Source organism: Pan troglodytes, chromosome 10 (assembly GCF_028858775.2).
Source record: "Pan troglodytes isolate AG18354 chromosome 10, NHGRI_mPanTro3-v2.0_pri, whole genome shotgun sequence".
Lineage (NCBI taxonomy): Eukaryota > Metazoa > Chordata > Mammalia > Primates > Hominidae > Pan > Pan troglodytes.
In genome coordinates this window covers 32,074,868-32,100,735 of record NC_072408.2, presented here as the reverse complement: position 1 = coordinate 32,100,735, position 25,868 = coordinate 32,074,868, and the positions used below count along the sequence as shown (strand labels likewise).

General features: G+C 38.2%; 1 protein-coding gene across 5 annotated transcripts in view; it reads left to right on the top strand.

Annotated features, from left to right (window-relative positions):
- Nucleotides 1-25,868, top strand: part of SRGAP1 (SLIT-ROBO Rho GTPase activating protein 1) — a 303,946-nt gene that overhangs the window by 93,141 nt on the left and 184,937 nt on the right. The window contains exon 2 of one of the 5 annotated variants that reach the window (XM_063786401.1): nucleotides 2,426-2,579. The exons of the other annotated variants lie outside the window; for them this stretch is intronic. The gene's annotated coding sequence lies outside the window, so the exon portion shown is untranslated. The remainder of the gene's footprint in view (nucleotides 1-2,425; nucleotides 2,580-25,868) is intronic. 5 annotated transcript variants of the gene reach the window in all.

Sequence of the window (25,868 nt, the reverse complement as noted above, 5' to 3'; positions counted from 1 at the left end):
ACTGATTTACACAAAAGTTTTGGTGAATTTATCTTTTATGAAGTGAATTTTCTGAGAATCATATGTTCTAAAATTATATTTAATCTACATAGTTTGGTATCATGTCTTTAAGCAGTAGAATGGCTTCAATTATAAGTATAAATGAAATTGCTAAATATCAAGGAAATGACACAATACTTTCTGGTCCAAAAATAACACTCACAGAAAACAGTATATCACTAGGTATTTTATTGCTAGAAAGTTTAATAAGCTTTCTTATAAGTATTGGTAAAAAGGAATATCTGAAAAATTTTTGGCTATGTTTTGTGATGTTGTTATATTAACCTCTTCCTAATCCCCCAAAGAAATAGAGCAGATTAAAGTTTCTTTGTGTGATCTACAGAAATATGAAGCAGCAAGTGTCTTGAGATCCTGTAACTGATATGAAAAATTGGAAAGAAACATGGAGAATTCCAGCTCTTAGTGAGTTTAAATTTTTAGCTGGGAAATCCAGGAACATTTATACCCAAAAAGGAGACTCTTCTTTCATACATCAACAGTCACAAACAGAAAAAAGGGAAAAAGGTGGAAGATAATATTCCAAAAGTTTAATAGTGGTTATCTCCTCTGATGAGAGTAGGAGTAACTTTTATTTTCTTAATATATTTCTGAATTTTCTTAAATGAATATTTATTACTAGTGTTATAATGACAGTTTTTTTTTTAAAAGAAACTGCCCAACAGTGTGCAGGACGTACCAAATGAGAAGTAAGTACAATAAGAGATACACGAATCCAGAGGATTGGGCTTGGGTAGTGAGTATATGTAGAGGAACTGGGGCTCAAGCTGGAGCTTGAAGAGTAGATAATACCATAATAATGATGAGATTTCAAATTTATAGGTTATTACTGCATCAGAGACAAGTTGCCTCCCCAGTAAGCATATTCCCTTTCTATACTGGAAGAGCCCCAATTTTCTTCAGTTAGGATAGTTCCTTTCCAGTGATCAGAAATTGGTTTACAGTTGGATATGTAGCCCAGTTTTGGCCTATGGGACGGCAAGGGGACATGTGCTCAGGTGCTTCTGAGAATTTTTGTAGACACTAAGAGAGATGACCCTTCATTGTCTGTGGACTTTTTCTGGTCTCATATGACACCCGGAGCTGCTGCACAAGGGGAACCTGTAGACAAGGGTAGACAGTACAGTGAAGACATAGAGGGCACCAGAGTCATCAGTACCATTGTTCAGCCAGCGTGTGTAGGTGAACTAGTTTCTTCTGTTTTACTTATAGGTTTGTAAGATAACTAATTTCCTTATTGTGTAAAGCCAGTTTGAATTGGGCCCAAAGTTCTCTCACTGATATATCAATTCTACAATTTGCTAACTTGTTCATATCCAAGATTGACTTTGATCTGAACAACAATTCTGCAAAGTTGATAATATGTAAATAATTATTCCCTATACTGATGATGAAACTGAAGTTAAAAGGATACCACTTGCCTAAGGACCCAAATCCAAATTTACCAATTCCAAATGTTTCTGTTTTCCCTCTGCTTTTTCAAATGAGAGAGCACCATATCAGTGGAGAGATGTGGTACTTAATTCATCAGTGCTGGAGTGAATGCCTGTTCTATGCCCAGGTAACATTCTAGGAGCTAGGGATCCAAAGCAGAGGAGAGGGAAGAAAAGAAAAGCAGCAGAGAGTGAAAGTGTGCTCAGTATTTGGCACATGAATCTCATGTTGGGATTAGTGGATGTTGCACGTTGGTTGGTCATGATAACTGCGTCAAAAAATTAAGTTGGGATTAGATTGTAGAAACCTAAGAATTCCAGGCTAGAGTTAATTCCTCATATAGTAGGAAAAACTGGGATGTTGCTGACAGTGGCCCATAATCATACAGCACAAAAAGAGAGGCAGGTCTTTAAAAGTCCTTTCATCTTGGTGACAAGTTGTATATCTATATGTGTACCATTTTATATATAATCTACTATAGAACTTGAAATAAGGGAAAACCAGAAACCCCAAGAACATTTCTCTTTAGATGTGGATAATTTAGCATTATCCATACTGCAAATGAAATGTAGTATTATTCTATGAATTACTTAGTTCAAATGTGACTTGTCTATGACATCTGGGCCCCATATGGTAGATTAATTAAAGCAGGGATGCTGAATTTGGATAGCTTGATATCCTCTTCAAAGACTGATCTCCCTTAGGACTAAGACAGGAAAATCCTGACGTTTTGATTTCTCTGTGTACAGGGACCTTTAGCGTGAGAACAATAAACGGCCTTTTGTAGCTTCTTAATGAGACGTGTAGCATGTTATATTAACACCTAGGAGCTCGCCTTAAACTGCTGTCCCTCACTAATAACTAATAAAACGGGTGCACTCTAAATGCAAAGCCACAGCGCTTTCTTATTCTTTATTCTTTTTACCCACATCAGGAGTCTTTGTTTTTTCCTGGTATTGCGTGCCCCTTCACAGCATGTGGAAACAGCACACTGTGTCCAGAAGCGCCCCGTGGCACGGTTGGCCTGGAATCTCCAACATCTCCCCACACAGCAGCAGGCAGCCCTGGATGACCAGGTCAGCCAAAAAGTAAGTTGAGTGTTTTACACATTGGCACACTGTCTGTGTGGACTAAGCCATGTGTAACAGTCTCCGGAGAGGAACCCTCAGCGGTTTCTACTGAGATGAGCATCCAAAGCTGGTCGTGTGGCCAGAGAAGAAAGGGCCCAGGGCAAGGGAGATGCACAGGAGAGTAGAGATGGAAGCTGCAGAGCCACACCAAAGGCCTGTTTTTATGTTTCTGAGCCTGGTTTGGTGCCTCCTCTGCTTCTAAATGTAAATGCTTACATTTTAGCCAGTTCACATTTCACCTCTCCTTGAGTCCCATGAATTATGCAGGGATCTTTAGGAGCCCTTGTAGAGGTGGAAGAGCAGATGCCGCCCTGGTTTGGGGTGGAATCTTCCAGGCTTGCCAGGGTGTCCGGTTGTGCTTGCCTGTCACCTGTTACTGCGGAGCCATGGTGGGTTTTTACTGGCTGGTTGCTTGTGTCCTGAAGTTTGAGAAAGACCCCTTACCTTAGCCCAAGCCAATCCCATCCTTACAGGAAAGTGAACAGAAAAGAATAGTTGATGGCCTTCCCTGTTCCTCTCTTTTCTTCCTTTCTAGGCAATATTGTCCAAATAACAATGATGCCTTGTGTGGTTAAACAGCTGGAAGGTGGTATAGATTATCATGCTGTTTGCACACATATGGAAATAGAGTGAAGCAATAACTTTTACCATGTTAGCACCTTCTACTACTGTTTGTGAAATCTCTTGAGAAATGTTTTTAGGGTTTTTTTTTTCCAGCCTGAAATTCCTTTAAGTTGAATGAAAATTGACCTTAAAGGCATATGGTTTGCTAATATACTTTTCAATTTAATCTGAGCAAATTGTAATATACTTTTTTGATATAAAAATCTGGGCTGGGTGCAGTGACTCATACCTGTAATCACAGCATTTCAAGAGGCTGAGGTGGGAAAATGGCTTGAGCCCAGGAGTTCAAGACCAACCTGGACAACATGGTGAGATCCCATCTCTACAAAAAAATACAAAGATTAGCCAGGTGTGATGGCTTGTGCCTGTAGTCCCAGCTACTCGGCAGGCTGAGGCAAGAGGACCACTTGAGTCCAGGAGATCAAGGCTGCAGTGAGCTGTGATCACACCACTGCACGCTAGATCCACCGTGGGCCACAGAGCAAGACCTTGTCTAGAAAACAAAAAATTCTGCACTGAGTGGTCAATTAGTATACCAATTCTTACTTAGGAGGAAGTATATTCTGAGAAGATAAGTATAAGAGCACCAATCCCAAGACAGATCTCAGACTCTTAACGGGAGGATGTAAAGTAGAGGAGTAATACTCAACCTCCCTCCTCAGCAAGTTCCAGTGAGACTATATGAACAAAGAAAATATTTCAAGTTCCTTGGAATGGCAAGTGTCCTATAAGATATTTGCAATATACTGTTTTTGCTTCAGAAAGGCTTAAGGGAGCTTGCAAGGATTCATAAAATACAAAAGAACAAAAATATTAAATGGAAGACCTGAAAGAAAGGAGGAGAAAAAAAGGCATCCAGGGAAGCTAGAAAGGAGACCAAGATAAATGCACCCCATAGTGTTTGAAGTGCAGGTTAATGAGTGGGCCCCTGGCTTCCTGTGAAGTTTTTTCTTCCACTGAAAAGGGAAACCTGGTCTGTTAAACACCAGGTTGTGAACAGCAACCAAGAAGTAAAAAACAAGTTGTTTCTCAGGAGAAGAAGAATTATTCCTAGTGTTAAGCTAGCATTTTCTCCCAAGGGTGCTCATACTTAGAGAATCTCTAATTAGGATAAACACCTGACATGACCCTGGAAGGTGGCTCCATGTCTCCAAACCTTTATTCCCTTCTGTGAAATGGAGAGATTGAACCTAAAGATCTGTAAAGTCTCTGCAACTCTCAAGTCCAGTGAGTGTGTTGTCTTCACTCCTAACCATTTTCTCTTGTAGAAATGAAACAATCTTTTTCTATCTCTCTTTTCTTTTCTTTTTTTTTGAGACAGAGTCTCTCTCTCTGTCGCCCAGGCTGGAATGCAGTGCCGCAATCTCGGCTCACTACAACCTCTTCCTCCCGGGTTCAAGCGATTCTCCTGCCTCAGCCTCCCAAGTAGCTGAGATTACAGGCACCTGCCACCATGCCTGGCTAATTTTTGTATTTTTAGTAGAGATGGGGTTTCACCATGTTGGCCAGGCTGGTCTCGAACTCCTGAGCTCAAGTGATCCACACGCCTCGCCCTCCCAAAGTGCTGGTATTACAGGTGTGACCCATGGCGCCTGGCCTCTGTCTCCCATTTCTTACTACTGAATTTCTTCTCTCCTTCCATCCCCCACTCCATCCTGCCTTTTTCTTTTTCTGTGGCCCAGCCTGATATTATGTCAAATGCCTCTTTCTCATACAACTGCTTATCTTTTCCCCTACTTAAAAAAAAAAAAAAAAAAGGCTGAGCAGAATAGCTATGATCAAGGAGTGTTTGTGTCAGGGGAGGAAGGGGATGGGCCGTGTGTTAAGGGGGTGGGGGTTTGCTGTCTGGAATTGAGGTCAGCCGGGAAATAGGAAGCAGTTTTTATACTTCCTTCATTTGCAGGATAGTTGAGGATTCTGCCTGAAAGCTGGGCTCTTTGTTTAAAATATAGGCCACAAGGAGAACTGTCTGTGGTTGTGCCACTGAATGGCTAATTGTTCTTAATTGTATTCTGTGTTCAGCAGACCTCTAACTATCAGCTTAAAAACAGTATTTAGGGAAATTGTTTGTGCCTCCGTTTGTTTCTTACATTCCAGGGTTATCATCGTTGGAGGCAACATGCCTCAGAGTGTGACCAGAAAGGCTCACAAGGGCACCTGCCTCAGGCAGCATGTGGCATCTCCTATGAATTATGCATCATCGGCATATGGACAGTGGAGGCCGCCTAAAAACAACTAGCCGCTTATCATTGCCACGGTTGTACATTACCTTCCCGCGGCCTGATAAAGGCAGTTTTACTCTAGATGAGAGCTGGGATTGTTTCTTCTGGGTGTTCTCTAGAGACCGAGTGTCAGAAACTTAATGGCTTCTGAATGGAAGTGATGTTTGGCATCGTTTAGTGTTGCTGGTCTATGAAAAATACATTCATTGTGGTAAATAAGATATTTGAGGTAACATTAATCCCTGATAAATATATATTAAATTAGTCAGCTTTCTTTCCCCCAAAAACCTTTTCTCTCCTACTGTTTGCGCTTTTGCACTTTGGTACAACTGCCAAGATTAACTGTAATCCCTTGTCCTTCTGTTTGAATAAAAAAAGGAATGGCTGTTAGGTCTTGTCATCATGCCAAAAAATGAACTAATTATCTTCTTCTAACTGGAGACCTGGATTATAGGATGGGTTTTTTTGTGGTTGAAAAATACCAATCAGGTCCATTGAATTTGACATCAGCTCAACTAGTAATGTATCTCGAGAATGTCTGTGATCCATGTGATCTGCAGTTAATACAATATGCTGCATACATAAGAGGTGAAGCTCGTGGTTTTCTCTAAAATTGTAACTGGGATTTTATTTTAGAAGTTCACTTGGGTTTCACCAAAGCTGTCTCTTAACAGTAAAATGTGTGAACATTTTTTGAAAAATCCTCAATGTAGCCAAGTGTTTTGAAAAAGGACTTACAGCTCCTCCTCCTAACATGCCAGTTAGAAAAAAAAAAAAAAAAGGACTTGATCCTTTGAGTGGAAAGCCTTTTCTAACATATTTCTAGCATTTCCTTGACTGATATATTACATTTTGTGGGAAATAATTTAACCTTGTTCTCTGGTACAATGATGCCAACGAGCCTGGATTCTGTTGAATAGAATGACCCCACCTGGCTGTGATATTTTTAGTTTTTCTGTCTGCTTTTCTTAGGATATGTATTATCACATTATCCCTCCTTGTTGGCACTTCTTGACTCTTTCTACATTTAACTTGTTTCCACTACAGGTTTGGAAATCAGATCCTGAGTGTATTAGAATTCTGTTTAAAACAAGAGGAAGTGTGTGCTAGTAATGATCTGAGGGGAACTCCTTTGAAGGAAGAACCTAACATTCTGTGCTTTTATGATCACTCTATCAATTCTGTAAAACCCTCCCCCTCTCAACTCCCTCTATTTGTACTAAAGAATGAGGATATAAAGGTAGTCTTGTTGAAAAATTTCTCTATGGGCATCACTGTAATTCTAGCAGTCCTCAACATGGTCATTTATACTCTAAGAAAAATACCTTATTGTAGTTCTTTAATTAAACAGAAAGTACCTACTTGAGAATAACTATACACAGTAAGACTTATAGCTAGATTTTCTATGTAATTAAATTAGCCATATACATTTAATGACATATACAGTATGTCTAAGTGAATGATATAATTGTGAATTAAAATATGTTTATTACGCTTTATTGCAACCCATCTTAAATTATTTGGAAGATTTGGTACACTTTGTTAGGTAGGATGACATTCTTTTTTCTTGTTCATTGCTTCAGATTTCTGCTGATATGCTGTTGTTCTCTTTCAGTCCCAGCTGGGCCCAGGGATTCTGCGGGGTGCCTCCACCGGTCTAGATCTTCAGAAGAGTTTTTTCCACTTTATGATCAGTGTTGTAGTTGTTCAGCAAACATAATGAGCCATTATTACCATCACAGACACTTGCCACTTAGTGAGTCCACTTTGCTTCTGCTGCTTTTTTCTTTCTTCTCTGAGCCTGGCCTCTTTCCTGTCCTCTGTCCTACTCCTGCCTTCCATCCGTTTCTTCTCCCAGTGCCGTCTCCCAGCACAGACGCTTTCTTTTGTTTAGCAATAACAATAACAATTTGTTATCGTTCTTAGCACAATGCTTAACATTAAAAGTGCTCACTAAATATATAGATAGGTTTTTTAAAAATAAATGAATACATCTAAAAATTACTTTAGCCAATTTTCAATAGAAGCATTAAAATGAGAAAAGGGGCTCTTCAGAGTAATAGGTACCAGGAAATCTAAGCTAAGTCTGGTTACTACAAATTAATCCCAAGTTCGTATGTTTCTCGAAAGTTTCAGAAAGGGAAGCTCAGTGAGTTGTACGTCACTTATTATCTGGTGGAGGGAAGTATGCCACTGTACCAGGAGAAACAGTATTTTTTTTCTTAGTACATATTTCTGTATTAATGGTCATTCAAGGAACAAAATATTGACAGTCTCTTCATAGTAATTTTATAATAAGCTGCAGAAATTTTTTCTCAGTTAAAAAATATAATGAGCATCTAATATGTGCAAGGCCCTGTGCCAGGAGCTGATCATACAATGGAGAATAGGAAATTTATGGTTTCTACCATCAAAGAGAAATCTTTTTATATCCCACAGAGTTAGTTAATAGTAACAATAACATTCATTGAGCTCTTAGCTATGCCAGGCCCCCATCCAAGTGTATATAGGCATTAGCATGTTAATTCCTATAAACCTTACTGGTACTGTTAATTATTCTACTTTTTACACTTAAAGAAATTGAGGCAAAGGGAAGTTAAATAATTTTTCCAAGGTTACATAGCTTGTAAGTGGTAAGAGATTTGAACCCAAGTAAGGCTGACTGACTCTTGGGTACAGGCTTTTAACAACTATTCTATGTTTTTTTCTAGGGGTATAAGAAAATGAAGAGGAGTAAGTTTTTGAGGGTTGGAGGTGGGCAAAGGTGATTGGTTTGCAATATGTTAAATTTGAGTTGCCTGAAGGCATCAAGAATGGAGATATGCAGTGGGCCATGGGGTATACAGATCTGCAGTTGGGCAGAGAGATCTGGGCCAACCAACATTTAGGTGATTTTTTTAGGTGTCAGCAGTACATGGCTGGAATATGAAACCATAGGGAGAAAGCCTATGAAAGGTATGAGATGAATATATTTTTAAAATCTACCTTCAGAAAATCCAAGAATGTATATTAAATTATAATTCAGGAAAAATACCACTACAGAGAGTTCACATAATGTAGATAAAGATATGTAGCCCTTTGGCAGTTGGATGTATGTGTACATGTTAGGTCCTGGGGTTGAGCTCAGCTGGTAAGGAGGAATGGGTAGCAAGCATTTGTCTCATTTGGTAATGGCCAGCCATGTATTGGGGGCACATTGCCTCAGATTCTCATAACTCTTTTCAGGAAGGTGCTGTCATCCTCATTTTATAATTGAGGAAACTGAGGCCCAGAAGATTAAGTAATTTGTCATGTGTCAAGGTTGCACAGTAGTAAGTGGCAAAGCTTGGGTTTTGTCTTAGTCAGTTTGGGCTGCTATGACAAACTACCATAGATTGAAGGGCTTATAAACAACAGAAATTTGTATCTCACCGTTCTGGAGGCTGGGAAGTCCAAGATCAAGGCAGATTCAATGTCTATTAAGGGCCCACTTTCTGGTCATCTTCTCAACCTTGCATGGCAGAAGGGGTGAGGGAGCTCCCTGGGGCACTAATGCCCTCATGACCCAATCACCTACCAAAGGGACAACCTCCAAATATTATCACATTGGGCATTAAGATTTAACCTGTAGATTTGGAGGGGGACACACATTCAGTCTGTATCAGCTTTAGAGCCAGGGCTTTTGACTGCCCTTTGTTTCTACCCCTCCTGCACAGTTGGGCCACCGGAACAGTAGTAGATGTGAAAGCTTTTGCTATGTAAACAGGTTTGCTCCACTCACAAACATGCCACTGGACATACAGCTGAGGCCCAAGGTTGCCTTTGATAGTGCGAGAAGAAATAACCCAGTCGGAAAAGTATTCCATCACTCCCATAAAAGCTCTCTAGAACAGCTTTGGGAAGGGAAGGTTCACTTTGTAGCCAGACAGGAACCCAGGTGCATGCTGCACAGTGAGGCACAAAGTGCCCTGCTAGCTCCTTCACCCTTGGACTGCTGTCACCCCACCCGGGCAGCAAGCATCGCTTCCTAGGTAGGCTGCTCTGCCTCCCACCCTCTCTGACTGTGCAGTGACATGGATGGGAGCCACTGATCCACTTCTCATGAAATCCAATTATTCAGGCAGAAAAAATGACTTCCTGGCAGAGCCCACAGGAAGCGTCCCCCAAGCCCCAGGAAACAAAACAAATACAGCTCTTCCTATCATTTTGACATCCTCTTTCTGCCCACCCCTCCCCAACAAGACAGACAGCAGAAATCTGGACTCAGCACTTTTACTTTTAACTCTTTCTTGCCATTAATGTTAATGAATGGTTCTTCTCAGGGCCAAAGGCTTCTGTCTTTCTCCCTTCCTCTTTTGTCTTTCTGTTTTTTGTTTTTTTTTTAATACTTTAAGTTTTGGGATACATGTGCAGAACGCTCAGGTTTGTTACATAGGTATACACATGCCATAATGGTTTGCTGCACCCATCAACCCGTCATCTACGTTAGGTATTTCTCCTAATGCTATCCCTCCCCCAGCCCCCTACCCCTCAACCGGCCCTGGTGTGTGATGTTCCCCTCCCTGTGTCCATGTGTTCTCTTTGTTCAACTCCCACTTTATTTAGGTACATTCCTAACAGCCATCTTTTCCCCAGTACTCTTACTGCTCCACATCTTGGAGAACTTATCTTGTGGATTCCACAACTTCAAGGTGTTCTTAACCCCATTGTTAGTTTAGGGATGTCTAAATGTTGTAGGATACTGTCACTGTTGTACATACACACTTATTTTGATGGGTTTTGTTGTTACTATCCAAGGCTTGAATTAATCCCACAGGGGAGCTCTGGAACTGAGATGGCCCCAGCAAGGGAGCAGAATCTTGGGTGAAGTGGCTCTCTTTAGCCAAGGGCCATTACTGGGGAGGGACTCAGCTGAGCCATTCACAGCCAAACTCTTGGCAGCTAGAAGACTGAGTACTTCAGTCCCAGCACTTCAGTCTCAGAGCAGTGATCTGGGCCAGGACTGCAGCATCCTCTGCAACACCTTTCTACCTAGTTCACCCACACATACCTTCCTACCTGGTTCACCCACACATACCTTCCTACCTGGTTCACCCACACATACCTTCCTACCTGGTTCACCCACACATACCTTTATCTTTTCAGGATCTTCAGCTGTTTCTTGCAGAAATCACCTTGACAATATTCAGCTTATTCAACTGAAAATATCTCCTCAGTGTTCTTTTTCTCTACACTGCATTATGAAATGGAGGTCTTTGTAATGAACAAGAAACAAGCCAACAAAATAATGGGGAAGATCTGGTTTTTGTTTTCTCCTTTATGTTAGTTACCATTGTCACCATCCTAATTTTGGCCTTAATTATATCTATTTGGATTTATGAATGGCTTCTTTTTTTTTCTTTTTTTTTTTTTTACAGTTTTATGCAGGCATAATTGACCATAAACTTCATATATTTAAAGTGTACAATTTGATGAGTTTTGACATATGTACGAAACCACTAAGATAGTGAACATTTCTATTACTACCACTCCTAAATTTTATCATGCCCCATTGTAATCCTTCTTTCTGTCCCTCCCAGCCCCATTCTCCCTAGGCAACCACTGACCTGCTTTCTCTTGCTGGTTAGTTTGTGTTTTCTTTTTCTTTTTTTTTTTTTTTTTTGAGACAGAGTCTCACTCTCTCTCTCGCCCAAGCTGGAGTGCAGTGGTGGGATCTTGGCTCACTGAATCCTCTGCCTGCCAGGTTCAAGCAATTCTTCTGCCTCAGCCTCCCAGGTAGCTGGGACCACGGGCATGCACCACCATGCCCGGCTAATTTTTTCTATTTTTAGTAGAGACGGGGTTTCTCCATGCTGGCTAGGCTAGTCTCAAACTCCAGAACTCGTGATCCACCTGCCTTGGCCTCCCAAAGTTCTGGGATTACAGGCATGAGCCATTATGCCCAGCTTAGTTTGTATTTTCTAGAATTTTATATAAATGGAATCATACAGTAAGTACTCTTTTTTCAGGGGGACAGTCTTGCTTCTTTTACTTACCAAAGATTTTTTTTTTAATTCACTCATGTTGCTGTATATATAGTTTCTTTTTATTGTTAACGCATATTCCATTGTGATCGATACATCACAGATTGCTTTTCCATTGACCTAGTTGATGGACATTTCAATTGTTTTCATTTTTAACCACTACAAATAAAAGTGCTATGCACATTTGTGTACAAGTCATTATGTGGACATCCTCTTGAATTTCTCTTAGGTACTTAGGAGTAGAATAGCCAGATCACATGGTAGGTCTATATTTAAATTTATAAGAAACTGCAAACTGTTTTCCGAAGTGATAGTACCATTTTACAATTTCACCAGATGTCTATGAGAGTTACATTAGCCCTACTTCATCACCAACATTTGGTATTGTGGGTCTTAAATTTTAGGCAATCTAGTGACTGTGTATCGGTATCTTATTGTGGCTTAATTTGCATTTTCCTAGCCCAAGTTTACTAAAATTTTTCTCTTATGTTTTCTTCTAAAAGTTTTGTGTTTTAGCTCTTACATTTATGTCTGTGGCCCATTTTGAGTTAATTTTGGTTTATGGTGTTACGAAAGGGTTTAATTTTTTAAATATGTGGATACCTGTTGCTCTACAACTATCCATTGAAAAGACTTCCCTTTACCTGTTAAACCTTTTTCAAAAGTCAGTTGACTATGTATGTGTGGATCTCTTTCTAGATTCTTTTCTGCTGCATTGATCTGTATGCCTCTCTTTATGCTGAGACCACACTTTATTGATTCTGTAGCTTTAAAATAAGTCTTGAAATCAGGTAGTATATAAATCCTTCAACTTTTTAATCTTTCTCAAAAGTATTGGCTGTTCAAGGTCTTAATATTTTCCCATTTGTTTTAGAATTAGCTCATTGCACTCACCACAACCTTTAGTTCAATGTTGAATAAAAAGCAGTGTGAATGAGAAGAGATCCTAATCTCAGGCAATACATTTATCGTCTTTTACCATTAAGTATTGTATTAGCTATAGGTTTTTCATACATCCCCATCATCACAATGAGGAAGTTTCCTTCTATTCTTGCTTTGCTAACAGTTTTTTTTTTTCCTGAATGGATTTGAATTTTGTCAAATGACTTTTTTTTCATCTATTGATATAATCTCACTGTTCTACTTTATTCCACAGACATCACCTTAGCAATATAAGGAATTATGTCAGGTGAAAATATCACCAGCTTTCTTTCGCCCTAAAATGCATAATAAAATGGAGGTCTTTATAATGTTAAAGCAACAGTGGAGAAGACCTGGGTTCCATTTTCTCCTTTAGTTACCATTATCACCATCCTACTTTTGGCCTTAATTACTTCTAATTTTGATGAGTTGACTGGCTTCTTAACTATTCTTCCCATCCAGTCTCTCTTCCTTCCTGTCATGATTTGAGAAAAACCTCCCTGAAGAACACTCCTGGCCATATTGTTTGTTTTTCTCTTAACAAAAATAATCACTGGCTTCTCATTACCCACAGAATACTCTGCTCAGCAGGGATGCCGGTGTCTCCCACAGTCCAGTGTCAGGGACACAGTCATCTCTGTCTTGGGATATCCCATTCCTACCTTTCTTCTTGATACAGTGGAAATATGGTCACTTCTCCTATGTTTTTGTAACTTAGGACACTTAATTTTATTTTTTCTGCATCTTTTTATATTTCATATTTCCCACAAGATTGGAAGTGCCCAAGGATACTAGCCATGTTGTACCTATTTTTATATATTCATAGTTCCTTCCTGGTATAGTGCCTTGTATGTAGCAGGCATTTTACTTGTGTTTACAGAAGGAATAGATACACACAGCCTATATATTTTCCATATATATATATTCCATATATATATTTTCCATATATATATATTCCATATATATATTTTCCATATATATATATTCCATATATATATTTTCCATATATATATATTCCATATATATATTTTCCATATATATATATTCCATATATATATTTTCCATATATATATATTCCATATATATATTTTCCATATATATATTTTCCATATATATATTTTCCATATATATATTTTCCATATATATATTTTCCATATATATATTTTCCATATATATATATTCCATATATATATTTTCCATATATATATATTCCATATATATATTTTCCATATATATATTTGCCATATATATATTTTCCATATATATATTTGCCATATATATATTTTCCATATATATATTTGCCATATATATATTTTCCATATATATATTTGCCATATATATATTTTCCATATATATATTTGCCATATATATATTTTCCATATATATATTTGCCATATATATATTTTCCATATATATATTTGCCATATATATATTTTCCATATATATATTTGCCATATATATATTTTCCATATATATATTTTCCATATATATATTTTCCATATATATATTTTCCATATATATATTTTCCATATATATATTTTCCATATATATATTTTCCATATATATATTTTCCATATATATTTTCCATATATATATTTTCCATATATATTTTTTCCATATATATATTTTCCATATATATATTTTTTCCATATATATATTTTCCATATATATATTTTTTCCATATATATATTTTCCATATATATATTTTTTCCATATATATATTTTCCATATATATATTTTCCATATATTTTTTCCATATATTTTTTCCATATATATTTTTTCCATATATATTTTTTCCATATATATTTTTTCCATATATATTTTTTCCATATATATATATTCCATATATATTTTTTCCATATATATATATTCCATATATATTTTTTCCATATATATATATTCCATATATTTTTTTTCCATATATATATTCCATATATTTTTTTTCCATATATATATATTCCATATATTTTTTTTCCATATATATATTCCATATATTTTTTTTCCATATATATATATTCCATATATTTTTTTTCCATATATATATATTCCATATATTTTTTTTCCATATATATATTCCATATATTTTTTTTCCATATATATATATTCCATATATTTTTTTTCCATATATATATATTCCATATATTTTTTTTCCATGTATATATATTCCATATATATTTTTTCCATGTATATATATTCCATATATATTTTTTCCATGTATATATATTCCATATATATTTTTTCCATGTATATATTCCATATATATTTTTTCCATGTATATATTCCATATATATATTCCATATATATATTCCATATATATATTCCATATATATTTTCCATATATATATTTTCCATATATATATTTTCCATATATATATTTTCCATATATATTTTTTCCATATATATTTTTTCCATATATATATATTTTTTCCATATATATATATTTTTTCCATATATATATATTTTTTCCATATATATATATTTTTTCCATATATATATATTTTTTCCATATATATATATTTTTTCCATATATATATATATATTTTTCCATATATATATATTTTTTCCATATATATATATATTTTTCCATATATATATATATATATTTTTCCATATATATATGTGTGTATATATATATATACATATATATACCAAATAAGAGAATATATCTCTGGTACAAATGAAGAATATTTTCTCAACTCTTCTTTTATAAGTACCCTTTAATTATATGATAGCTGCTGAGTCACAACTTGTTTTTTTTTTTGCTGTTGGTCTTTGAAAAACTTGGTGTCTTGGATCAGACATTTTTATTATTTATTTATTTATTATTATTATTATTATTATTATTATTATTATTATTATTATTTTGAGACGGAACCTCACTCTGTCACCCAGGCTAGAGTGCAGTGGCGTGATCTTGGCTCACTGCAAACTCTGCCTCCCAGGTTTGCACCATTCTCCTGCCTCAGCCTCCCGAGTAGCTGGGACTACAGGCGCCCACCACCACGCCCAGCTAATTTTTTGTATTTTTGGTAGAGACGGGGTTTCACCGTGTTAGCCAGGATGGCCTCGATCTCTTGACCTCGTGATCCGCCCACCTCGGCCTCCCAAAGAGACATTTTTATTTTTAAGGATACAACGTATTGTAGAAATGCGATAGAGCGCATATGTGGAATTTTATAACTTTGAAGCAGCTTTTCAGTTTGTGAGTACTCATCATTACTGACAACTTACTTTTCTGACCATTACCAGAGGAATCCAATTAATGATTCTTTGGAGGAAAAAATAAGAAAGGAATCCAAACTAATATACACAAAAATTCCCTTCCCTGATACTGATTGAACCTAATAGCTCTTGTTTTGAATTTCATAATTCTAGAAGAGTTAAACTTGAAAATGTATCTCTAAACAATGCAGCCTCTGTTTTCCACCAAAAGGCGGTGATTGTGTTGAGCATTTTAACTGGTTATCAGACCTCAGGCTGCCGGTTTGAAGAGTGAACTTTGGCAATAGGAACTTGGCTCTCAATCCTGTTTTGCAGCTGGCTAGAATGTGAATAAACTTATTGAAAGACATATCTTCTCAAAGAAGGAGAGGAATAAAGCCCTCAACCTAATAACCTTCCTCCTTTCTGACAGCCCCCAGCCTCCACATACCTTTTTAGAAAGCATCTTCAGAGAGAGAGGTTTTTAGATGTCCAAAACCTCAGAGAACTAGACAGTTCTTGCTCACTAGTAATCCTCATCTTGGGAGATTTATTCTTTGCTAAGTCCCTGCACCAGAAGTGTGGTTTTCTTTCTGACTTCTCCCTCTTTAAGGAATTGTGCAAATACCACAAGCTTTTTGTAACTCAACTGTTTCTTTTTTGCTTTTATTAGAGTCCATCTCTGTTTTCTGGCAGGATGATGGCTCTAACGTGCTGCACATGGTGTCCAGGTGGGCCCTTCTCTCCAGCTCATGACATGCTTGTAGCTTTCTTTCAGAGTGGCACTTTGGGGCAACATCCTGTTAATCTGAGAAAGGTTTACCTCTTCCTGTGTCCCTCCGTGCCCTCCTTTCATCCCAGAGCCCGCCATCTTAACCAAAGTCTTTGAGTTTTCAAGGAGGTGATAAAATCTGTATAAACCTTTGCATTCCGTAGAATTGTTGACATTCTCTAAATGGAGCAGAAACATTTGAGATGTGTTGGAAGCCTTGCCTGGCATTGATCATTTCAAACAGTGACCTTTTCTCCTTACACAGTGTCTTCTCTTCTGGAAAAGCCTACCTGTGTGTCCTGTCCTGAGTCCCCCACTCCACCCCACCCCACCCCCATTATGCATCAGTTGCCCCACATTAGTGTTTTCTTAACAATTTTCTACTTGTTGCCATGTCAGCACCTATGTATTATATGACAATTGTCTGAATTTTTTTTTTTTTTTGGTAATTACGTGGGGTCCTAGAGAACGGGAAGGGATTCATTCGTATCCTTACTTTATCTCAGGTGTCTGAGTACCTGACACATAGTAAGTACTTAATTCATATTTGTGAATGGGCTGGTCCATGCCATTTAGAACTTTTTTTTTTTTTTTTTTTTTTTTGAGACAGAGTCTTGCTCTGTCACCCAGGCTGGAGTCCAGTGGTGTGATCTTGGCTCACTGCAACCTCCGCTTTCCGGGTTCAAGCAATTCTCCTGCCTCAGCCTCCCCAGTAGCTGGGATTACAGGCACCCACCACCATGCCCGGCTAATTTTTGTATTTTTAGTAGAGACGAGGTTTCGCCATGTTGGCCAGGCTGGTCTCGAACTCCTGACCTCAAGTGATTTGCCTGCCTTGGCCTCCCAAAGTGCTGGAATTATAGGCATAAGCCACTGCACCCGGCCTTCATTTAGAACTATTTTAACCACTGCCCTCACCTTGTATGCTAGGTGAAGAATGTGTTCTAGCAGCCACAGCAGCAAAACTGATCTGAAAAACAACTCTATCAAAATGTGTACAGTGTTCTTGTCCCAATTCTGGCAGATATTTTTAAGTGTTGTAGAGCTTGCTTACAAGAAACAGATTAAACTTAAAGAGAAGGCTTCTTCCACCATGGCTCTTTATTTTATTTGAATTTTTATTTGTTTTTTTTAGACTGACTTGTAGAATGTTTATGTTGATGGAATGAAGACAAACTTTCTTAAGATTCCTCAGCACGCTCCTGGTTTTCTGATTTAAAAGCTCTTGCTGTTAGGGGAAGATCTGCTTTTCAGACTTAGTAACTGATAGGCTTACATAACTATATACATTATGAAAACATTTTATTGCTTAGAAGGAATATACTTTTATTGAGTGGATCCAGTTTTGGGTTTGTGTGTGTGTGTGGAGGTGGGGGTAGGTTAAGTGTGATTTAGCTAATTTTTAAAATATGTAATAGAGAGTAGGAAGGGGTCAGCTTCTCACCTATGGCTCATGCAGAAAATGACCTTGTTGGCCTCAGTTAGTTAACATTTTTATCATCTAGTACACAGGACAGTTTTAGAGTCTGTGTCCTCCTTACTTTAAATGTACACTCACCCCCCTCCCCACTCTGCACCTCACTATTCTGCTTTCTGTAGCCCTAGTGAACCAAAAATAGTGAAATAGAATGGATGAATAAGACCCCCACCAAGGCTGGATGCAGTGGCTCATGCCTGTAATCCAGCATTTGTGGAGGCCAAGGCAGGAGGATTGCTTGAAGCCAGGAGTTTGAGACTAGTCTGGGCAACGAAGTGAGACCACATTTCTACAAAAAAAAATTTTTTATAATTAGCCAGATATGGTGGTGTGCACCTACAGTCTTAGCTACTGGAGAGGCTGAGGTGGGAGGCTTGCTTGTGCCCAGGAGTTTGAGGCTGCAGTGAGCTATGATTGTGCACTGCACTACAGCCCAGGCAATAGAGTGAGACCTGTCTCTTAAAAAGAAAGAAGGAAGAAAGGAAGAAAAGAAAGAAAAAATCCACACCAATGAGCCTTCCTTCTGATTTCTGGATGAGAATCAGATGCATCCTGCCTTTGACACACCAAATAGAAGTTAGTCCCAGAATGATCAGCTTAGTGGGCCTCAGACACAGTTTATGTTTCATGGTACTGGGGATAAAAAATATCTTGATGAAGCCCTTACAAAAAGCCCTGAGTGGAGGTGCTGAATAAACCTAAATTAATAGGGAGGAAGGGAAAAGGAGTTACAGGTGCTAACACTTAATTTTTTTATTTTTTATTTATAAATAGAGAGAGGATCTCACTATGTTGCCCAGGCTGTTTTCGAACTCCTGGCCTCAAGCAATCCTCCTGCCTCAGCCCCCCAAAGTACTGGGATTATAAGCGTGAGTCACTGTACCGGGCCAGGTGCTAACACTTTTTAAACACTTTGCATGTATCATTTCATTTAATCTTTAAAACAACTTTGAAAGCAGGTATTGTTCCCATTTTGCTGGAGAAAGACATCAAGAGAATAAGTAATTTGCCTGAAGTCACACAAATAGTAAGTGGCAGAGGATGGCTTCCAACTTAGATCTCTGACTCCAGAGCTTGTACCGTTTCCATTATACCAGATTGTCCAGTGGCTTATTGTTAAGTGGCTGCTGATAGTGTGATAAGACAGTACTGGAAAGTGGAGAGAAAACACAGGGATTGGGAGACAGAAGGTGAACCATATGTGGAGAATCTGACATGGTACATCATCTCATTAAGTTTCTATTTTATTTTTTTCATCTTCTCAGAAGGAAAAGCCTTTTCACTTTTTAAAGTCTCTGCCTTATTCTCTTTTGCACAGGTCTTCATGTAAGTTCCTTGATTGATTTTTTTTTTTTTTGGTGGCAGGATCTCACTCTGTGGCCCAGGCTGGAGTGTAGTAGTGTGATCTTGGCTTACTGCAACCTCTGCCTCCCAGGCTCAAGCGATCCTTCCACTTTAGCCTCCCGAGTAGCTGGGACTATAGGCATGCACCACCACACTTGGCTAATTTTTAAAGTTTTTTTTTTACAGACAAGATTTCACTTTATTGCCCAGTCTGGTCCCAAACTCCTAGTCTCAAATGATCCTCCCGCCTCAGCCTCCCAAAGCACTGGGATTACAAACATGAGCCACCTTGCCCACTGCCCATGATTCCATCATCTGGAAGAGTATAAGGTTAAAGGAAACCATTCCTTCCAGACTTTCATCCTTGCTGCCATCTCAGTATTTAAAAAAATAACTGGAACTGGTTCATGTCAGCACTTCTAGCAATGGTGCTGTTGTTAACAGTGGAAATGCATTTGGAGAGCTTATCATTGGCTTATTTCTGAGCCCTAAACTTTAACTGACAGTCTTCCCAATATATGAAAATAAATTGTGTATTTTTCACCGTCAATCTTTTTTTGTTGTTCTTGTTTTTTAGGACATTTCACTAATTCTCTTTGCTATTCTACAGACATCGTCTTGGTAGCAGAGGCACTCACATACATCCATACATCAGTCTCAGTGTTTCTTCTATAAAACTTTGCAGAGATATTCTTTTCTGTTTTGTTTTGCTCAGCAAACTGTGATTTGAAAGTAGCTCCATAGGAAACTTTTTTTCCTCTGCCAAGGAGAAAAAGGTTGTAGTTTTATATAACTCTATTAGGAAGATGTCTTAAAGAGTCAAAAGATTAAGATCACAGAAAAGTTAACATTCTAGCATTTTGTTTACGTATTTCCTTTTCATGAAAAGCTTTTCTTGCCCTAGCAATTTCTAATTTTCTTTTATTCTTTGCCTTATTTAAATGGAATTTTCCCCCATCTTTCTCATTAAAAAGAAAAAAGCGCCGGGCGCCATGGCTCACGCCTGTAATCCCAGCACTTTGGGAGGCTGAGGCGGGTGGATCACGAGGTCAGGAGATCGAGACCATCCTGGCTAACATGGTGAAACCCCGTCTCTACTAAAAATACAAAAAATTAGTCCGGCGTGGTGGTGGGCGCCTGTAGTCCCAGCTACTCGGGAGGCTGAGGCAGGAGAATGGCGTGAACCCGGGAGGCGGAGCTTGCAGTGAGCCGAGATCGTGCCACTGCACTCCAGCCTGGGGGACAGAGCGAGACTCCATCTCAAAAAAAAAAAGAGAAAAGAAGAAAAAGCAGTGTGAGTAGAGGCAATTTGAAGCAATGGAAAAATAGTTGAGCTACACAATTGTAGGTTTGAATTAGAGCTTTGCTGCTTCCTAGTTTGTGGGACCATTAACAAGTTACTTATCCTTTTGGAAACTTGGTTTTTTAAATCTGTAAAATTAGTATAGAACTGCCTCCAAGGTTGTTTTAAATAGTAAGTGAGGAAATGTATGCAAAGTGTCCCAATTGTCAGTACACTTCCTCCTTCCCCTTTCCTTTTTTTTAAATTAAGCTTTTAAAAAATTATTTGCTTTTGAAGCCTTTTAAATTTATTTTTAATTTTTAAAATTAACAAATAAAAGGCCAGGTGCAGTGGCTCGCGCCTATAATCCCAGCACTTTGGGAGCCCGAGGTGGGCGGATCACTTGAGGTCAGGAGTTTGAGACCACCCTGGCCAACATGGTGAAACCCCATCTCTACTAAAAATACAAAGAATTAGCCAGGTGTGGTGATGTGCACCTGTGGTCCCAGCTACTTGGGAGGCTGAGGCAGGAGAATCACTTGAACCCAGGAGGCACAGGTTGCCGTGAGCCGGGATCATGTCACTTGCACTCCAGCCTGGGTGACAGAGTGAGACTCTGCCTCAAGAAAAAAAAATAAATAAATAAAAACTGCATATATTTATGGTGTACAACATGACATTTTGATATAGTTATGCATTGTGGAGTGGCTAAATCAAGCTAATTAACACATGCATTACCTCACACACTTATCATTTTTTTGTGGTCCTTCTTAAATACTTAATTTAGTTAGACTTAACTCCTCATGCCAGTTCTTTGTAAAGGTCATTATAAATACCTACTTGACTGAATAAGTGAAAATGTAACTTTAAGAGAGACTCCACTGTGGCATAAGATAAGGCCAACTGATAGAAAAGGAGTTAATTCTCAATGTTGGTTTTCTTCATAAGCCATCTGTTTTTCAGGTACTGTATTGACTAATATGATGTTCATAAGTTTCTCTTTTTTATTTTTGAAAAAAAAAAACAAGCTTTTGAAGAGGGGCCTTAAACTGAGTTATATTTGAATTGAAATAATGAGCTGCTTATGGACATTTGAGTTTGGGATAGGAAAAAAACTTTTAAAATATAATTTGAGCAAATTCTTTTCTTTTAATGACTATTATTTTGCCTGGATCCATTTACTGAAAATTATTTGAGGATGTACAGTTCTGATTATAAATCACTTCCCTAAAAGTACTCTGTGTTCTTAAAAGGCTCCGTCCGAAAGTGAACACATGCTTCAGTTTGTTATGACTGAGCTACTGATTGTGCAACACACTTTTGATAAGTCACTGATGTCTGTTAGCCCTGTTTGCATGACATAAGAGTGATTTCTTTTTTTTGAGACAGGGTCTAGGTCTGTCACCCAGGCTGGAGTGCATTGGCGCAATCCTGAGTAGTTGGGACTACAGACATGCACCTCCATGCCTGACTAATTTTGTACTTTTCTCTGAAAAGTACAAAATTACTGGCTGGTCTTTAACTTCTGGGATCAGCCTGGTCTGAAACTTCTGGGCTCAAGCGATCTTAAACTTCCCAGGCTGGTCTGAAACTTTTGGGCTCAAGCGATCCGTCTGCCTCAGCCTTCCAGATTGCTGGGAATACAGGCATGAACCCCTGCACCCAGCCTAAGTGTCATTAAAAATTTGATCTGTTATATAGGTACTAGGTAGAATGTCTGTCAGATGCATATTTTCAAAGTTGCAGATGCATAAATTGTGCAAGGAGGCACCAAGGCTATAAAAAAACAACTTGTGTAAATGCCTTTAAAAGGAAAACAAAAAAATAGTTCAAGATGATTGGGTGCTGGATAGCAGAGAAGCATATGCAATAGACATACTGAAAGAGCAACAAGAAAAACTTTTAAATATTATCTCCTAATACAACAAAAATGTAAGGAGCTCTTATCATCTGGTCTCAGGTTTTGAGCAGCCTCCTGTTATTGATAGGATATGTTTGCTTGTTGATGATCAGTAAGCAAGGCTTTTTTTTTTTTTTTTTTTTTGCGGCAGCTTTATTGAGATAGAGACATACACTTTACTATTTCCAGTGTATAATTCCATGGTTTTTAGTATATTCAGAGCTGTGCAACAATCATCACAATCAATTTTAGAACATTTTCACCATCCCCAAAAGAAACAACACACCCATTAGCCATCACTCTCCACTCTGCCCTAAGCAACCACTAATCTACTTTTTGTCTTTATAGATTTGCCTGTTTATGAAGTCATATATTTGTCCTTTTATGTCTGTCCTCATTCATTTAGCATAATATTTTGAAGGTTCATCCATGTTGTAGCATGTACCAGTACTTCATTCCTTTTTATTTCCAAATAATATTCCGTGGTGTGGATACACACATTTCATTTATCCATGCATCAGTTGATGACCATTTGAGTCATTTTTACTTTTTGGTTATATGAATAACACTGCTGTAAACATTTGAAGGCACAGTACTTTTCCAGGTCACATTATCATTGAAGATCGTGAATCACAGGCCGGGGTCCTCACCATTGCCCTAACTGGTCCAGGTGAAGAGCTGGACATCAGCAGGTCAGCGCCAGTGAGCTTCCTGGGCTTCTGCCTCCTTGGCACACTCACATTTGTAGGTCATCTGCTCAGGTTTAGGCTTCTGGTAGGAGACCACCATGAACAGGAACAAATGCCTGTGGCTGGGCCAGCGAACCCATAACTATGATGGGACATCCACAAGTATCTGGCCCTGGAGAAAAGATGGAAGGAAGGAGCCAGAGTCAGGCATAGCGCAGCCTGGCCATGCCTCTGTTGACCTCAGCTTTCCTGTCTAAGATGCTCTAGGATACTCTGTGTCTGTGGCAACTTCTAGAGAAACAAAGTTTCTATAAAATGCTGCTCGTCCCTGCCCTTACCCCACTCCAAATTTCATATTGAAAAAGAAAAGCCATATGGGAACTGAGAGAGAGCATATGGGTGTGAGGTGAAACATACGGGCCGATAGAGGCAGGGCTGCGGTACCCGTCTGCTTGTCTTGGTTACTTGTCTATTGCTTTTTAATGTGTTCCTTTTTTCTCTCAGCAATTTTGTTCTTGGAGGATTTGCTTTTCCCTTCCTTTGTGCATGATTTAATCTCAAATGAGATGAGTGATATAAAAAAATCTCCAGAAATGGTTTTTTGCTCAGACCTGCATCTCTATTCTGCATGCCTCTGCGGGGTGCTGAGTCTGGGACCACGAGGACAAAGTGCATAGTGCACTGCATAGTGCCACCTGAGGCACAGCAGCCCTGGGGAAGGATGCAGAGCAGTCTTGAGTACCTATCTGAAGTCTTTGAAACTAGCTTCTTTTCTGGCTCCAAAGAGATACTGGGATGGGTATATACCCTTAGGATGAGGGGACTGAGTTTTTCCAAAATTGTTACTGACATGGCTGAGAACATGCTTGATAGGGAATAAGGTGAGTGACAGCTTGAAGAAAACACCCTGGCACCCAGTGGTATTCTTATGGCCCTTGCATTCCTTCTCAGAAACCTTGCAGAGCCCCAGAAAGTTCTCCTGGCCCCATCCTCAGAGTGCCACTCTCCGTGCAGTGTGCTCAGCTGTCTTGCAGGGATGGTTCGGTTTACTCCCTGTCCCTCCCTTCTCACTCCCCAGAAGATGGAGGAATTAGGACCCTCCTTACCAAAAGGCTGCGTCCCACACTTGCTACTAATTACAAAATTGTCTACTAGGTGTTGCAGGCTGGTTTTCATAGTGGCCATTAACTATGATTGATTGTCCTTGTTGAACGATGACTTGATGAGCAACTTCACTGAATGTTTAATAAGGTGAAGTAGAGCACAGAGGATAGGTATCATTTTAAAAATACTGTGTGTGGACAGTGAAGATTATCATTTAATTTGGTACTTAGGTAATTAGGTTTGCAAATAGGAGGCTGGTTGGCCAAATTGTGTTACTTCAGGCAAACTCTTAAGTTGTTTACCTGCTTTCTGCAAGTGTTACTTTGAAAAAACAAAATCCCAATGATGAATTGAAATTAAGTCCTAAAAATCATACACCACACCTTACTATAAGCCTTGTCAACGGAAGGCTGATTTTTACTAATTTCTTATATTTAAACTCTAATTTTCCCTCGGTGTTCTTTTTCTGCCTTTGATTAATGGTGTGTCTATTCATCAAGTCCCATTTATGTAAAGCATTTATTGAAGTTGGGTAATTGCTGTCTTTTATGTAAGTAGAATGTCTTGCTCCAGGGAGGTAATACAAATAAATGCATTGTACATTAGATTGAACATCTTTCAGTTCATCAATTACAGGATGGGGTGTTTTTTCATTACCAGAAGATGAGAGTTACTTTGCCACTTTAGTCAAAACATGACCCTAGCAAGACCCAAAATTTAATTTGGGGCAATCTGTTTAACTTCATCCGTGCCAGAAAACCAGATACCATCTACCCTAATCGTCTGATTTAAAATTTTTTAAAAGTTACTGAATTTTTCCAGAGAAACACATATCTGAAATTATTATGAGAAAATAAGTTCTGATTTGCAAAATCTAGTTTGCAACATATATTCTTTCAGGAACATAACTAGCTCATAAACTGAGGACACCTGTTCACTTAATTTTTTTTCCTAATTCAGTATTGGTGCCAGGACAGCTGATTAAACTTGGAGTAAGTTTTACTATATTCCTTAAAATAGTTGTGAAGTCCAGTGCAATAGTTAAAGCTAGAATAGAAACTCAAGAAATCCAATTCAGCTGGCACTGATCATGAATATTTAAACCCATGTCATTAGATTATCCATAGTTATTTTATGAGGATTTGCTGATAACGTTTCTTTCCAGATTTGAAATCCCTACTTGTGTGAGGTTTTTTTTTTTAAACTGTTAATGGGAGCCTTAGTAGATTTATTAGTAATAAACAGTATGTTTTTCTGATTATGATTCTTTTAAATAAGTCTTCCAGTTAATAATAATTACGTTTATTGAAGATCTACACTGTATTGGGCATGAAATAGTATATTACTTAACCCTTACAACAACCATATAATATGCATTCTTATCTCTCCTTTAAAGATGAAGAAACTAGTGTTCTTCACTAGCCTCCCTCAAGGGTCACAAAGCTGGTAAAGTGGCAAAGGAGTGTTGGAACCCAGGTGTGTGAGATGTCAAAGCTCACAGGCTTAATCACTAGACTTTACTCAGATGAATTCATCAGATTTATCTTCTGGCTTTGAAACTTTCAAGTCCTTTGCATTATCCCCTTTTAACTCAGCATTGAGGTGAAGTGAAGGATGGACTTGACCCTGTGGCCTCCTTGTACTATGTGTGCATCCACATCCTTAAACTCCTGATGAAAGTTCTAATTAGTGCCTAGACGATGGATCAA